The 16290-nt window shown below is 42.8% G+C and overlaps 1 long non-coding RNA gene across 2 annotated transcripts; it reads right to left on the bottom strand.

The window, feature by feature from the left end:
• Positions 1-1560: 1560 nt before the first annotated feature.
• On the bottom strand, positions 1561-9364 carry LOC148108005 (uncharacterized). 2 transcript variants are annotated; one of them, XR_015721375.1, is made up of 4 exons: positions 9278-9364; positions 7869-8037; positions 5635-7122; positions 1561-4812 (listed from the first exon to the last, which is right to left on the bottom strand). It is a non-coding gene; the product is annotated as an uncharacterized LOC148108005 (long non-coding RNA). The 2 variants fall into 2 exon arrangements; XR_015721374.1 differs by having other exon boundaries at positions 5635-8037.
• Positions 9365-16290: the final 6926 nt, after the last annotated feature.

Below are 16290 nucleotides of genomic sequence, written 5' to 3'. Positions count from 1 at the left end.
GCGCAGTATGTTTAGTTTTATTTTTTTAATTTAACAAGAATGTATTTATTCTATGAATTACTTTTTTCTCCTATTATTGTTTCTAAGATTCTTCCGTGCTGATGCGTAAATCGTTCGTTCGTTTGTACTGTATATAGTACTCCACCGTGTGAATACACTACAGCTAATTTATCCACTTTTTTATCCCAGGGCTTTGGGATTCTTTCTAGCTTTTTACTGTTTTCAACAATGCTGCTAAGAACATCCTGGATGTTTATGTTTCCTGGAGCCCAACTGTAAGACTTTCTCTGGGGTATATACCCCGGAGTGGAATTATTGGGTCAAACTGTTTTTCAGAGTGGTCGGACCAATTTGTGTTCCACTTACGAGAGTTCTTGTCGCACTACATCGTCTCCAAGAGTTGGTGCTGTTCTCCCACTTTCTAGCAGCATCCCTAACTTTGGCTACTTCTGCTGATGGCCGAGGCTGGCTCACAGAGCCGGGGGTGAGCACGCTGAGATGTTTCTATGTACCCCCGTATTCCTAACTGAGTAACACCACAGGGAAGAGAGGAAATGTAAGTTTAGGGATAGACTAGGAGACTTCAAGTCTATGTGACTATCAGAATCCCTGGACCCTTTTGGAGAATCTGATCCTTTTGGTAAATCTGTGAGTTCTGCCCTAACCCTAAGCACACTGAAGCTTGGTCTCCTTCGGTGACTGAAGATGCTTAATTCATTTGCCTCCCTATCAGCCCCCACAGCCTCTCCTGTTTCTTAGGTGAATAGTATTTACCTCCTCCCACGCCCCCCCCCCCCGCCCCACTCTCTGTGTTTCTCCAGGTGTAGCCCAGCAGCCGTCTCCATCAGAATCAGCTGGGGTGCTTGTTAAAAATGCAGATTCTCGGGGCGCCTGGGTAGCACAGTCGTTAAGCGTCTGCCTTCGGCTCAGGGCGTGATCCCGGCGTTCCAGGATCGAGCCCCACATCGGGCTCCTCCGCTATGAGCCTGCTTCTTCCTCTCCCACTCCCCCTGCTGTGTTCCCTCTCTCGCTGGTCTCTCTGTCAAATAAATAAATAAAATCTTTTAAAAAATGCAGATTCTCAGAGCCCTCTTCAGACGGAATCAGACTCTCCGAGGTGTGGCTTAGGAACCTACCGTTTAACACGTTCCGCAGATGGTCCCTGCGCAGGTCGAGGTTTGAGAGCCGCTGCTTTAAGCACCGCCATTAGGGAGGTCAGGCCGAGGGCCTCTCCGGAGGTTCAGACACTCTCCCAACAGCTCCTCCGTGAGGGCCAAGTTAGACTCTCATCCTTCCATGACCCTTCCCCTACCTCCACTGTCCCTCAGGGCAGAAGGAATAAGGAGATCACTTTAACTGAAGTGTCTGTGTGTAGGAGACACGCATCGCGGCAGCCTTGACATAGAGAGAAGGTGAAAATCGCTGCCTGCTCACAGAGACGCCGGCTCAGATTCATGATGGCACGTCTTCCCAATGGAGTGTTATGAGACTATGCAAAGTGACTTCGTGTCGCTACCATTGCATTTCCACGTCCGGCAGATCTTTAAAAAGTGTGTTAAAATTTACAGTTTCCGGTATTTGAGTTTTCTACATAAGCATGTAGAAATCAGAAAAAACACAATAAAACACAACACAGAAACATCCAGAAGCATTTGCTGGGTATTTATAAAGGAGTTGATTTAGATTATTCTACAAGCATGATAACAAGAATCTCTTTACATTATCAAAGGAAATACTACAAGAAGTTTTCTCACAGCTGAAGAACCCGGGTTTCTAGGTTGAAAGAGTTTGCCAAAAGGCTAGCACAACAAACTGTTGTTTAATGATTTTGTTTTTGTTTTTTAAGATTTTATTTATTTAGTTGAGAGAGAGAGAGAGAATGAGCGGAAGTGGGGAGAGGGAGAGAGAATCTCAAGCAGTCTCTGTGCTAAGCATGGAGCCCAACTCGGGGCTCAGTCCCAGGACTCTGAGATCATGATCTGAGCAGAAAACAAGAGTCGGACACTTAACCGACTGAGCCACCCAGGCACCCCTAATGATTTTGTTTAAGATGCAGGTATTTGTCCTCACCACGGATGAATTATTATTACATAGTTTTTATTACTTATTTATTATTTTATTATTAATTTTTTTCAGAACACCAAGGATGAAGAGAAGATCCTAAAAGCTTCCAAAGAGAAAAAAGGAAAAACCGGTCAAAGACAAAGCATCAAGAATCAGAGTGGCATTTGGGCTCTCACCAGAGGCATTGGATATTAGAAGACCATGAACATTTGCTTTCAAAACAATGGGATGCCTGGCTTAGTCAGTAGATCATGTGACTCTTGATCGTGGGTTGTGAGTTCAAGCCCCATCGTGGGCATAAAGATTATTTAAAAGAAAGTGAGAAAGCGAGAAAGTGAAAGAAGGAAAGAAAGAAAGAAAGAAAGAAAGAAAGAAAGAAAGAAAGAAAGAAAGAAAGAAAGAAAATGCAAAATAATCAGGAAAAATGATTTCTCTCTCCAAAACTGCCTAGCATGTGTAATGGTAGAATAAAGACAACCTGAGGCATACAAGAGCTCCAAAATTTAATTTCTCAAACAATTTTAGAATATGCCTGGAGGATGCATTTTAACAAAATGAGGATGTACAACATGAAAGAGAAAGCCGTGGATCCTGGAAACTGCAGATCCGACCTAGGACACCGGTGAGGGTAGGTCCAGCAGGACCCAGCTATGTACAGGCCCTAGGAGGGTGCAGTTAGTCCAAACTGGGGCAGGAGGAGGGGGCTGTGGGATAGATGCCTCCAGATTTAAAAATACAAATGGAACCAGCAAAGGCTTCAAACCGTGTCTGAGTATATGGGAAAACTATTGACAGTCATGTGACAGATTTTTTGAAGCATTTGGGGAAAAGCCATGAAATAGAAATAGTCATATAGAAAACTAAGCAGATGAAAATATGAAAGCTGATAATTTCAGGAAAACCAAAAAATTGTAGAAGAAAAAATATAGAGTACTGTAAGTCACCACAACGCTTAAAATTGATAAACTCAAACTATAGCATGTGCATATTATTTTAAAATACAGAGAAAAATGAGGGAAAGAAACAGTTAAAAGAGTTGGAAGTGTTTGCCTCTTGGGAATGAGACAAGGTATTGGGTAAATACTGTTGTATTTTGCCATAAGCCTTGTAGCACTTAAAAAAAAAACTACACTCATTCTCTTCTCTTTTTAAAAAGATTTTATTTATTTATGTGGGAGAGAGAGAGAGCACTAGAAAGAGAGAGCTCAAGTGGGAGTCAGAGGGAGAGGGAGAAGTAGGCTCCCCGCTCAGCAGGGAGCCTGATGTGGGCTTGATCTCAGGACCCTGGGATCATGACCTGAGCAGAAGGCAGACGCCTAACCGAGTCAGTTACCAGATGCCCCTACAATCATTATTTTCATAATAAATGTTGGAACATTCATACACTGCTGATTGAATGTAAAATGATGCAGCCATTGACTTTAAAAAGTTAAACATAGTCACTACATGAACCAGCATTTCCTCTCCTAGGAATATACTCAAGAGAGCTGAAAACAGGTGTTCAAACAAAAACTTGTACAGGACTAGTTCAACATCATTTATTCACAACAACCAAAAAATGGTAAATGTCCATGAACTAATGAATGGATAAGAAAAATGTGGCATATCCATATGAAATGTGATTCAACCAAAAAAAAGGAATAAAGTACTGGTACATGCTACCACATGCATGAACCTTGAAAACATTATCCTAAGTGAAAGAAGCCAGTCACAAAAGGTCACATATTGTATAATTCCATTTATATGAAATGTTTAGAATAGCTAAATCCATAGAAACGGAAACTAGATTAGTGGTTGCTTGGGGTTGGTGGGAGGGGGAGATGAGGAGGGATTACTTAATGGGTATGGAGTTTCTTTTGGGGTGATGAAATGTTCTGCTAATGGTTGCACAACACTGTGAATATATGAAAAACCACCAAATTATACACTTTAAAATGATCAAATGGTGAATTTTATCTTATGTAAAATTTGTCTCAATAAGGATACACTGGGTTGTAGCAGAACACCCAATTCAAGCTGCCTTAAACACTGAAAGAGGTGTGTTGTGGGACTCCTGGGTGGCTCAGTTGGTCAAGCGTCTTGCCTTTGGCTCAGGTCATGATCCCAGGGTCCTGGAATCCGAGGTCCACATCAGGCTCCTTGCTCAGCAGGGAGCCTGCTTCTCCCTCTGTCTGCTTGTGCTCTCTCTCCCTCTCTCTGTGGCAAATAAATAAATGAAACCTTTAAAAAATTATAAAAAAAATAAAAAAGAAGTGTTTTGAGTTGAAAATTTTTAAAAAAGAACCACCACCCAATGTGCATGTTTTCCCTCCACTCTTCCAGGGCCTAAAATCCACTTGGCCCCAAGACCCCTGCACACAGGACCTGCAGGGGTGCTGGGGAGGACAGTGCATTGTGGTGGTAAATAAGCCCTTGAGAGCCAGACAGACCGATGAGAGTTCCGGTTCCTCCACTGACTTGCTGCGAGACCTGGCGCAGAATTCCTAATCTAAGTGGTTTCCTCAACGCTAAAACGCGGCAAATAACAGCCCTTATCTTATCCCGTGCTTGTTAAAACTAGAAGAGATAAAGGCTCCTGGGTGGCTCAGTCGGTTGAGCGTCTGCCATCAGCTCAGGTCATGATCCCAGGGTCCTGGGGTGGAGCGCGCATTGGGCTCCCTGCTCAGCGGGGAACTTGCTTCTCTCTCTCCTCCTGGCTTGTGCTCTCTGTCGCTAGCTCTTTCTCTTTGTCAAATAAATAAATAAAATCTGTAAAATGAAACGAAATGAAAAGAGAGAACGTTTTTATAAGCCCCAGGCGCGGTGCCTAGCCCATAGCAAACACTCAGATCCGCTATTTGGGGGTAAAGTTCTGCTCCCAGAATGAACAGTGACATGAAGCATAATGCAGCAGAGCAGGCAGGCGGAGAGGATTTCAGGGAAAACTACTATCTAGTATTTCTCGGGCGCTCCTCGGTGGCAGGCCCTGCTCCAAGGCCTTCCTGCGCACCCGCTCGCCTCCCTAGCGCACCGGGCCGCCGCCGACCCCGCCAGGGAGCCGTGCCCGTGGGGCCTGGGCTGCGAGCGGCCGAGACCCCGCCCCAGCGACGCGAAGGAGGCCGGCGCCTGGGCCACAGGGCCGGGCGGCGCTCTGCGGGCCGCGCCGGCCACCCGCCCGTTCCGGCGGCCTCAGCCCGGAGGCGCTCGGGGCCGGGGCCAAGCAGCCGCCCTCCCCCGGCGCCCCGCGGCCGGCGGGGAAGGCCTGCGCGGACTCCGGTGCTGGCCGCACGCGGGAGCGCCGGGGGGACGCGGGGATCGAAGGCCGGGGGCCGGAGCGCGGCGCTGGGCGGCACCGAAGCCGGGGAATCTGGGGCCTGGGGCGCGGAGGCCAAAGGCTGTCGAGACCTGGTGGTGGACAGGGCGCGGGGGCGGGAGGAGCCCGGGGTGCTGCAGGCGTCGCAGGGGCGTGGGAACACCCAGGACAGCGCCCCCCAAACTAGCCCCTGACCGCGCCCTCCCTGCCCCCTTGGCTTACAGGGCACACTGTGGGCTTGGCGCCAACCCTCTGTTCACAGGGCTCGATTTACTCACTTGTCTCCTCCGCTACTCAGATTGTTTGCGAAGATGCTTCGTCTTCATTTTAAACAGCAGACAAAGGAGCCAAACTGCGTCCCTCCCTTGGGCTCCAGTCAGCCTCTGGGGTCCTTGAAGGCAGGGCTGGTCCTTCACCACGGTGTCCCCACAGCCTGGCACGTGATAGGCTCTCAGTGGACGGTGGTTGGTGCAGAAGAAATGGTCGTGTGAGAGAACTGCTCCCTTGAGACGCAGATCTCACTCTTCGGACTCGAAGCAGAGGGGCTGTGGTAGGAGGCCTGGCACAGAAGCCCTAACAGCTACTGGAACCCCCATGTGTATAATGGCAGGCTATGTGAAAGCACACTCATTGCTTTTCTTTTCTGAGCCTCACACTATCCTTGGAAAGTAGGAGTGGCTACTGCTGTTACTCTTATTTGACAGATGAGGAGACCAAGATTCAGAGGAAAAGCCCAGCTATAGGTTATGCAAAATCCAGTCTTGCTTGCTTTCTGGGGCCAGGCTTCCTGGAGTTCCTGCACCAGGCTTGTAGCTATGGATGTCCATAGGGCTAGCATTTCTCCTGTTTTTCCTGTGCCCACTGAAGTATTCAGGCTGTAGCGTGCAAAGGGAGGGCCGTGGGTTGGTGACTGCGGCCAGCAGTAGGTGGTTGGTGGTAAGGGAAATAGGGAAGGCAACATTGCCATTTAATGCCAGTCCAGGTTTGATTCAATGCAGGCATACTCACCAAAGCTTTACTGGGCTATGTACTGGGGGAGGAGTGCAATGACAAATGAGACACAGATCTTGCACCCAGGGAGTCAAAACTCGGTAGGTCAATAGCCACATATATATGACATTCAGGATTCATGAAGTTTAGCTAAAAACAGTGGTTCTCAACCAGAGGTTCAAGGAATACCTGTGGAGAATTTTAAGTCTATGCATGCAAAATATTGATGTCAGAGCCCCCCTCAGGCCTACCAAGACAGAATTTCCTAAATGGGATCAAAGCATGTGGCTTTTTAAGAAAGCTTTCCCTGGATTCTGATGTACACTCTTTGTTGAAACCTGTTGTGCTAACACAAAATTGTTGATTGTGGACAAATAAGAGAAGAACACAAATAACTACAGAGAGAAAATTGGGGTGGGCACCTTAATAAAGAGACACACTTTTTGGGGGGGTGGCTAGGGAGTTTCAAGTCACATCTGGATGGAGGAATCAGGAAGTATTAGGGTGATGTGGCAGTTTATGATGGGACATAAAGTATGTGTAGGATGCGGACAAGTAGAGATCGTGCGAAGGAGAAGAGGAGAACATTTCAGGATGAAAGACCAACCTGAGGGGCGCCTGGGTGGCGCAGTCGTTAAGCGTCTGCCTTCGGCTCAGGACGTGATCCTGGCGTTCCGGGATCGAGCCCCACATCAGGCTCCTCCACTGGGGGCCTGCTTCTTCCTCTCCCACTCCCCCTGCTTGTGTTCCCTCTCTGGCTGGCTGTCTCTCTCTGTCTAATAAACAAATAAATAAATCTTAAAAAAAAAAAAAAAAGACCAACCTGAGCAAAGAAAGAGAGGTAGAAAAGAACACGAAGTACATTTGGAGACCAGATTATAGGGAGTTTGACCGGAAGGAGACTAAACATGGCCGGAAAGGAAGAGTGGGGTCTGCTGTGAATCGTCTTGTGTGTTAGAATGAAGTCTTACTAAATACAAATGGAAGAGTCAATATTGTGGAGATGCTGACCTTCTCAAACTTGATCTGTATATTTAGTGTAACGACATTAAAAAAAAAAATACCCAAAGGATTTTTGTAGAAAACTTCACAAAGTGGTTCTGGAATTTATTTGGAAGCATCGACCTGTGGGAGAAGAGTTAGAAAACAGAAAGCTACGATAATGAAAACCAATGTGTACGTGTGGAAACAGGCAGACAGGTCAGGAAAACAAGTCTAGAATAAACCCAAGCATATGTGGGAACTAATAAATTACCAAGACGACAATCCAAAGCAGTGGGTTAAAATGGTATTCGAATGAGATAAGCCAGTCACAAAAAGACAAATACTGTATGATTCTATTTATATGAGCTATGTAAAATAGTCAAATTCATGGAAACGGAAGGTAGAATGGTGGTTACCAATGCCTGCGGGAAGGAGGAAAAGGGGACTTGATGTTTAATGGATATAGTGTTTTAGTTTTGCAAATTGAGAAAGTTCCAGATCTGTTTCACAACAACGTTCAAGGTTAACACTACTTAACTGAACACTTAAAAATGGTTATGTTGAGGGGCGCCTAGGTGGCTCAGTCTCTCTTCAGCTCAGGTCATGATGTCAGGGTCCTGGGATCGAGCCACGAGTTGGGCTCTCTTCTCACAAGGAGTCGGCTTCTCCCTCTCCTCCCTGCTCGTGCTTTCTCTTGCGATCTCTCTCTCAAATAAATAAATAAAATCTTTTAAAAAATGGTTATGATGGCAAATTTTATGTTATGTGTATTTCACCACAATAAACACAATTTTTAAAATGATATTCAAACATCCAGCTACCCATTTGGAAAAGGCCCATACTTCACTGGCTTTCCGAAGGTAGTTTAATAATAATGGTGGATATTTAAAGAATTAACACCAGGTTGTCTGGCTGGCTCAGTAGGAGGAATATGTGATTCTTGAGCTTGGGGTTGTGAGTTCAAGCCCCACATTGGGTGTAGAGATTACTCGAAAATAAAATCTTTTTAAAAAATTTAAAAATTAAAAAAATAATAAAGAAGAATTAACACAAATCCTTCTCAAACTCTTCCAAAACATCAAAGAAGAGGAAACACTTCCAAACTCATTTTATGGTGCCAGCAATAATCTGACAGCAAAACCAAAGATATTACAAAAAAAGGAAACTACAGATCATCTCTTATAAACACTGATGCAAAACAACTGATCCTCAGCAAAATACTAGCCAACTGAGCTCAGTAGCACATGAGAAGGATTATACACCATGACCAAGTGGGTCTGTTCTTGGAATGTAAGAATAGTTTACCATAGGAAAATCAATTAATACACCACATCAACAGAATGAAAGGAAAAAACACATCATCTCAACTGACGCAGGAAAAGTACTTGACAAAGTTTAGCACCCTTTCTTGACAAAAACACTCAACAAACTAGAAATAGAAGGAAACTAAACATAAGAAAGGCTATATATGAAAAGCCTATAGCTAATGTCATACTCAATGGTGAAAGACAAAATGCTTTTCTTTAGGATTAACAACAAGACGAAAATGCCTGCTTTTGCCACCTTGTTCAACATAGTCTAGAATTCTAGCCAGAACAATTCAGCACGATTAAGAAATGAAAGGCATCTAAATCGGAAAGAAAGGAGCAAAATGAGCTCTATTGACCAATAACGTGATGTAGAAACCCTAAAGATCCACCAAAAGACTGTTAGAATGAATTTTAAAAATTGGCCAATTTTCAGGATAAAAAATTAACAGGCAAAAATCAGTTGCATTTTTATACACTAAAATTGAACAAAAGAAAACAATTACATTTACATTGGCTACAAAAAGAATAAAATAGTTAATAATAAATGCAACCAAGTGGGCTGCCTCCGTTTGCTGGGGCTGCTGAAACAAAAAACCACAGACTGGGTAACTTAAACAACAAAAATTTATTTTCTCACAATTCTGGAGGATAGAAGTCCAAGATCAAGGTGCTGGGAGATTTTGTTTCTTCTGAGGCCTCTCTCCCTGGCTCACAGATGGCTCCCTTTTTGCTGTGCCCTCATATGGTTGTTCCTCTGTCTGCATTGTCTGTGACCTTAATCTCCTCTCCTTATAAGGACACCAGTCATATTGGACTAGACCTCACACTAACAACTTGACTTGAACTGGGCGTTTGAGAATTCATTCAGTTTGGTATCACAGTGAACTTTCCAATTTCAAGACTTGTATCATTCTCAGCTTTAGGCAATTTTCCTCCTTTTTTTTCTTCCACTGTTCTTTTCTATGTTTACCTTCTGGAACACCTACTAAAGAGAGTTGGAGCTTCTGGATATACCTTCTAAATCTCTTTTATCTCATATTATCCAACGTTGTTTTCCCCTCCAAGCTGTCTTTTCTTTCTTTTTTTTAAGATTTATTCATTCATTTATTTGACAAAGAGAGAGAGAGCACAAGCAGGTAGAGCAGCAAGCAGAGAGAGAGGGAGAAGCAAGCTCCCTGCAAAGCAGAGCCCGATGTGAGGCTGGATCCCAGGAATCATGTCCTGAGCCAAAGGCAGACACTTAACCGACTGAGCCACCCAGGTGCCCCCAAGCTGTCATTTCTTACCGGAGTTTCAAGCTGTGGCTTTTTGGTTTTTGCTTTTTTTTTAAGATTTTGTTTTATTTATTTGAGAGAGAGAGCGCGCGCTCGAACATGAGCGGGGGAGGGGCAAAGGGATGGGGAGAAGTAGGCTTCCCGCTGAGCAGAGAGCCTGATGCAGGGCTGGGTCCCACGACCCTGGGATCGTGACCTGAGCAGAACGCAGAGGCTTCACCAACTGAGCCACCCAGGTGCCCCGAAGCGGTGGTTTCTTTTGATGAACCTGATTTTGTCTTCTTTCCTTTTTATTTTTATTTTTTTAGATCTACTTTTAAGTTATACAAATGTATCTTATCATTGCAAAATACTTAAGTGATGCAGAAAAAACATTTAAAACTCTCATGCCCCACCTCTAACATTCCAATTCAGTTTCTGCAAGTTGAGCACTACTATTAGTTTTTCCTTTCAGATCTTTTCCTATGGTTACTTTTACGTTTTTATTTTCATATTGAAATGTGTGTTTTGTTTTTGCTTTTATATAAGTGGTATCAAACTAAACTTGCTGTTTCACAATTTCCTTTGTCCTTATTTTATATGTTGGAGATTTTTCATGTCAGTAGATATCTATTTATTTATTTATAACAGTTACATAGCATTCCATAATAAACAACGTAACAATGAACATATTTGTACCTACCTCAGCCTCACTATAAATATGTATTTCTTTGGAACATAACTTAAAAAATGGAATTGCCGGTTGGAACATGTACACATTTATTTATTTTTTCAATATACCCTTAGTACAAAATTCAAAAGGTACAAAATCAATCCGTTGAAAAGCAAGTCTTCTTCCTACTCCTGTCTCCCAGTCATTAGTTCTTTACTCCAGAAGCAGTCACTGGCATCGGTTTCTTCCTTTCACAGGTATTCTTGGATTGGACATTTTGGATTTTAATATGTCTATTGCCAAATGAGCCTTCCAAATGCAATTTATACCAGCTATGATAAATTGCAATTGGCCATAGATTCTTTGCTGTTCCTCTTGCACAGAGGTGAATTCTATTTCCCCCTGCTTGCACTGAGATTGGCCCAGGCCTTAAGAGCTGCTGTAGCGTCCTTTCTCACTCTCTTGGAATGTTGCTGCCAAGTGAGTAAACCCAGTCTACGCTACTGGACAGTGAGAAACTGTGAAGCAGAGACAAGCACTTCCAGCTTGGGTTTCCTAGACCAGGGGTTGGCAGACTTTTTCTTTAAAGGGCCACATGGTAAATATTTTCAGCTTTGTGGGCTATGCAGCCTCTCTTGCAACAACTCAACTCTGCTGCTGTGTTGTGAGAACACCATAAACAATCTGTAAATATATAGGTGTGGAGAGATTTGCCCAGCGGGAGTAGTTTTTGACCCTGACCCTAGACCAACCAGCCTGCCAACTGCCAGGCATGTGAATAAGGTCATTGTAGACAATCCAAGCCCCAGCTTAACCTCCAGCAAACTGCAGAGAACAGTAAGCCAGAATAACTTCCCAGCTGACGTACAGAATTGTGAGTACTAATTAATGTCGCTCTTTTAAACCACTAAGTTTTAGGATGGCTTGTTACATAGCAAAAGCTAACCAACACACTAACCTGTGCCGTAATTGGACATTACCAATATATTTTTAAAAGATTTTATTTGCTTATTTGTCAGAGAGAGCAAGCACAAGCAGGGGAGGGGTAGGCAGAGGAAGAGGGAGAAGCAGGCTCCCCGCTGAGCGGGGAGCCCAATGCGAGTCTGGATCCCAGGACCCTGGGACTATGACCTGAGCCAAAGGCAGACGCTTAACCAACTGAGCCACCCAGGCATCCTTATCAATATTTTTTATTTTTATTAATATGATGTGTTACAAATGGTTGTTACAGTTATTTAACTATGTCTTTCTATGATTACTTATGCATTTGAGCATTTTCGCATATATATTCATTGGTTTACTATATATACTCTTTTGTGATTTTCTTTTTCATATCCATTGTTCATTTTAACATTGGATTGTTATTGATTTGACATTGTTTGAGAATGTATCTTAGATATGAACTCTATTATATATATTGCAAATATTTTCTTCCTGTTCGTTGTCAATTTTTGTAGTATCTTTTATTATATTGAACTTCAAATTTTTATGTAATCAAATTTAGCAATCATTTCCCTTATGGGTTTTTGAGTTTTGTGTCTTTAGGAGACCCTCCCTTTTCTTTTCATAAAAAACATTCTTCTAGGGGCGCCTGGGTGGCGCAGTCGTTAGGCGTCTGCCTTCGTCTCAGGGCGTGATCCCGGCATTCTGGGATCAAGCCCCACATCGGGCTTCTCCGCTAGGATCCTGCTTCTTCCTCTCCCACTCCCCCTGCTTGTGTTCCCTCTCTCGCTGGCTGTCTCTCTCTGTCAAATAAATAAATAAAATCTTTAAAAAAAATTCTTCTACATCTTCTAACACTTCTATAGTTGATTTTGTTTTTACAATTGTCTTGTTTATTATCCATATGGGATTTATTTTATGTGTGGTATAATTTTTTTCCAACTGGAAAAATTAGCTATTCTTGCACATTTTGTTTTTCAGATATATTTCCAAATCATCTGTAGTTCCCTATAAAAATCTCTTGGCATTTCAGTTGTTATTCCTTTTTGTGTCCTGTTTTTTCAGAGTATCCTCAAATTTTCTGGTCTCTCAATGGTGCTATTTCTGGGTTTTCAGTCTTATTTGGAATTTATTGCTTTTTAAATTAATATATTGTTTTATGGAACTTGGAACAGGAAGGAGAGTGGTCAGGTGCACATTTAGATCCAGTTCTTCCACCAGCTATTAATTTTTGAAATTTACGTTTCAAGACTTGAAAGAATACAGCATTATTATTATTATTAAAGATCTATTTATTTATTTGAGAGAGTGTGTGCGCATGGTGGGGAGGGGAGAGACAGAGAGAGAGGGAGAGAAACTTTAGCAGATTTCTACTCTGAGCAGAGTCCAATGTGGGGCTTGATCCCAGGACCCTAATATCATGACCTGAACTGAAACCAAGAGTCTGATGTTTACCCAATTTCACCATCCAGGAGCCCCATTATTATTTTTTTTTAAAGATTTATTTATTAGGGTGCCTGGGTGGCTCAGTCGGTTAAGTGTCTGACTTATTTATTTTAGAGAGAAAGCGTGTGTTTGGCACGGGGGCGGGGATAGGAGGTAGAGGCAGAGAGAGGGAAAGAGAGAATCTCAAGCAGACTCCCCGCTGAGTGTGGAGCCCAATGAGGGGCTCAATCCCACCACATTAAGACCAGGACCCCAGCCAAAATCAAAAGTCGGGTGCTCAACCAAATGAGCTACCCAGGCGTCCCACAGCATTATTTATAAAAATGAAAATATAAAGCTTCACTTGAGTAGCTCTCTCAGTTACGTAAATGTAGGCTGAGAAACAGTCATTGTTTTGGGATTGGAATGTAGCTTTCATGACTTAATTAAGGTGGCCATTAGATCTCTGACATATTAACTTGGTCCCTAAGAAGGAACTGAATACATTTACATAAGTAAATGTCTTCAGTCATGGTCTTCTGGGATATAAGGAACTGACACTCAATCATTACTCTCTAAGATATGAAGTTAGAGAGACCTGTGGATGTTGTCTGGCTGGCGCTGGCCAAAGGAGAGTGGCAGGGTAAAGTAACAAGTTCTTTGAAATCATTAACTTCAGTAAAGTGGGAGTTCAGGATGATGCCCTCAAGGTTGATTTCAGCCAAGGAGATGGCTGATGCTGAAAGCAGGTCTGGTAGCAACATTTCAGAACTAGCAGCATTACCCACCAAATGTGCAGAATCAGTTTCCTACTACAAAGCACAGCAAAAAACAAAGAATGTAATAGACCAATGGAACTCCTATACTATCGTTGATGGGGTATTGAAGTTGGACAGACTTCTCTTACAAGATTAAATTCTTGGGGATTTGAGGGTAAGTCAGAGAGATAAGCCCTAAGAGGCAGATGTTATTCATCTATTTTGTGGTGACATTCATTTAATGTAAAAAAAATTTTTAATGAGATGTATTTATCATTGTACCATAATTTTAGAAACAGGCCAATCTATGCCCCCCTGTAGGGAAATTAGTTATAAAAAATTATGGCACATCCGTAAAATAGAATACTATGCACCTATCACAAAGGATGATATAGAAATGCATTAATTGAGGTAGAACAACCTCCAAGACTTATTTCTGAGAAAAAAAATATGCTATTTCTATACAAAAAGTTTAGTTATATATCCTTATAAATAAATATATATATTTTTTCATGTAGAGGTCTGGAAGTAAGATTAGTAAATTTTGGTGATTGGCTCTAGGTGGTGAGATTTTAGATAATTTTTGCTTTCTTTCTTATAGTCTCCTGTATTATTTAAAATTTTTACAAATTTTCTATAATGACCAAGTTTTATCCTTATGAAATAATTTTTTTAAATGGAAACTGACCAAAGAAATTATAAGGAATAATAATAGTAATAATACTAATGATAGCCTACTATGTGCCAGAAACTATGCTGTTTTTATGTATTATCTGATTTAATTCTCACAGCAACCCTATGAGATTACTAACCTGTTTGGCAATATTGAACAAATCCAGGCTTGAATAGTTTAAGTAGATTGTCCATCATCACAGGGTTAGTGTGTGGTTGGGGGCATGATTAAAGCCAAAATTCCCTGGCTATAGAGCTAGGATCTCTCTAGTCTAATCCACAGGGAATTTGGATCTCTGTTTGGAGCTAATAGAGAAATTCACCACTTACAATCCTACAGTCATACCTCCAATGCCATTTTCTCTTTTACCGTTCCAGAAGCAAACACTAAATACTGTAAAAATAACCAGTACCAAAGTCACTACCAACCAAAGACAAAAAATTTTCTGTGGTGTTCTGTTCATTGGTAGATCCAGTGAACCTTGGGTTGCAGTGTCGTAGTGTATCCCAGCATAGCTCCCTCCTCTTGAAACTGGGCTGGCCCTTTGACTTGCTTTAACACACAGAATTAGGAGAATAATGAAAGCACCAATTCTGGGTGCTTAGCAGCTAACGCTTTTGTCCTTTTGGGAGCCCTGAGCTAACACGTAAGAAGTCTGGCTACTCTGCTGGAGAAATTATATGGGAAGGTCACAGGGAGAGGGAGAGAATTTGAGACTACAGGGAGAGAGGGCCCAGCCACTCTGGCTGAACCAGCCACCAACTGATGCTACCATCAACAGCAAGTACTGAACAAAAATGTTTGGGCTAATTCCAACCCAGATGGCAGAAAATAAAACAGCTTTGTTTTAAGCTATACATTTTAGGGTGGTTTGTTACACAATGATAATGAGAATACCTCCTTGCTTTCCCAGGGTGACTAATGGTACACTTTGTTCTACGTAAAACTTAAATTTTTATTTCCTACCCTTTTCTCTCAATTTTATAGCAATGCTTTGCCAGAAGCTTTCGCATTAATTACTAGGACACAGGCGAGCTTTAATGGAGTTACTAGGTGGGGGTCCAGAGGCTGACTTTAGTCCTAGCCTTAGCTGTATGCCTTTTGAAAGTGACTTACCCTTTTGTCTCAATTGTGAAATGAGAACTAATGCTCACTCTATTTACCAGAGTGGAAAAATTAATATAACCGAGTTGAAAAGAAAAACGAAAAGCATTTAACAGAGCTTCCAGTTCAAGAGGCAGGTGAGGAAACACAAAGAACATGGATTTGATGTCATCTGGGTGTAAGATCTTGAACAAAATGACTTAATATGTCTGATCGCCAGTTTTTCCTCTGTAAATGAGATTACTCCTTCTCATATCACAGGTTTATCTGTGATGATTAAATGAGAAAACACATGAAGCAAGAGACCTGCCGCAGAATAAAGGCTAACTGCCCGCCATCAGATCCTAAAGTTCCCGCCTCCACCTTCCTCCATCCTCATATTCCCGCCTAGTAAGTCTGAGGTGGGATCCGGAAAGCTACATTTTCATTTATAGATTTTTTAATTTATTTATTTGACAGAGACAGCCAGCGAGAGAGAACACGAGCAGAGGGAGTGGGAAAGGAAGAAGCAGGCTCCCAGCGGAAGGAGCCCGATGTGGGACTCGATCCCAGAGCGCCGGGATCACGCCCTGAGCCGAAGGCAAACGCCTAACGACTGCGCTACCCAGGCGCCACTACGTTTTCTTTTAGAAAAATCGACATTACAAAACAAAGTTCCCAAACAGATTCTAATGCAGACGCCCGCAGGCAGAAGACTCCGCTTGCTACCACGCCCCTTCCCTGTGTCGGGCTGCTAACTCCAGGTCTCGCGGTGGTTTTTCTTTCTTCAGACGGCTACAGGTCGCGCGAGAGTAGCTCGCCCAATCACGAGGCTGGATGCTT

The sequence above is a fragment of the Ursus americanus genome, chromosome 23, assembly GCF_024610735.1.
Source record: "Ursus americanus isolate L20-20 chromosome 23, mUrsAme1.1.p, whole genome shotgun sequence".
Taxonomy (NCBI): Eukaryota; Metazoa; Chordata; class Mammalia; order Carnivora; family Ursidae; genus Ursus; species Ursus americanus.
This window is presented reverse-complemented; position numbering and strand designations above follow the sequence as displayed.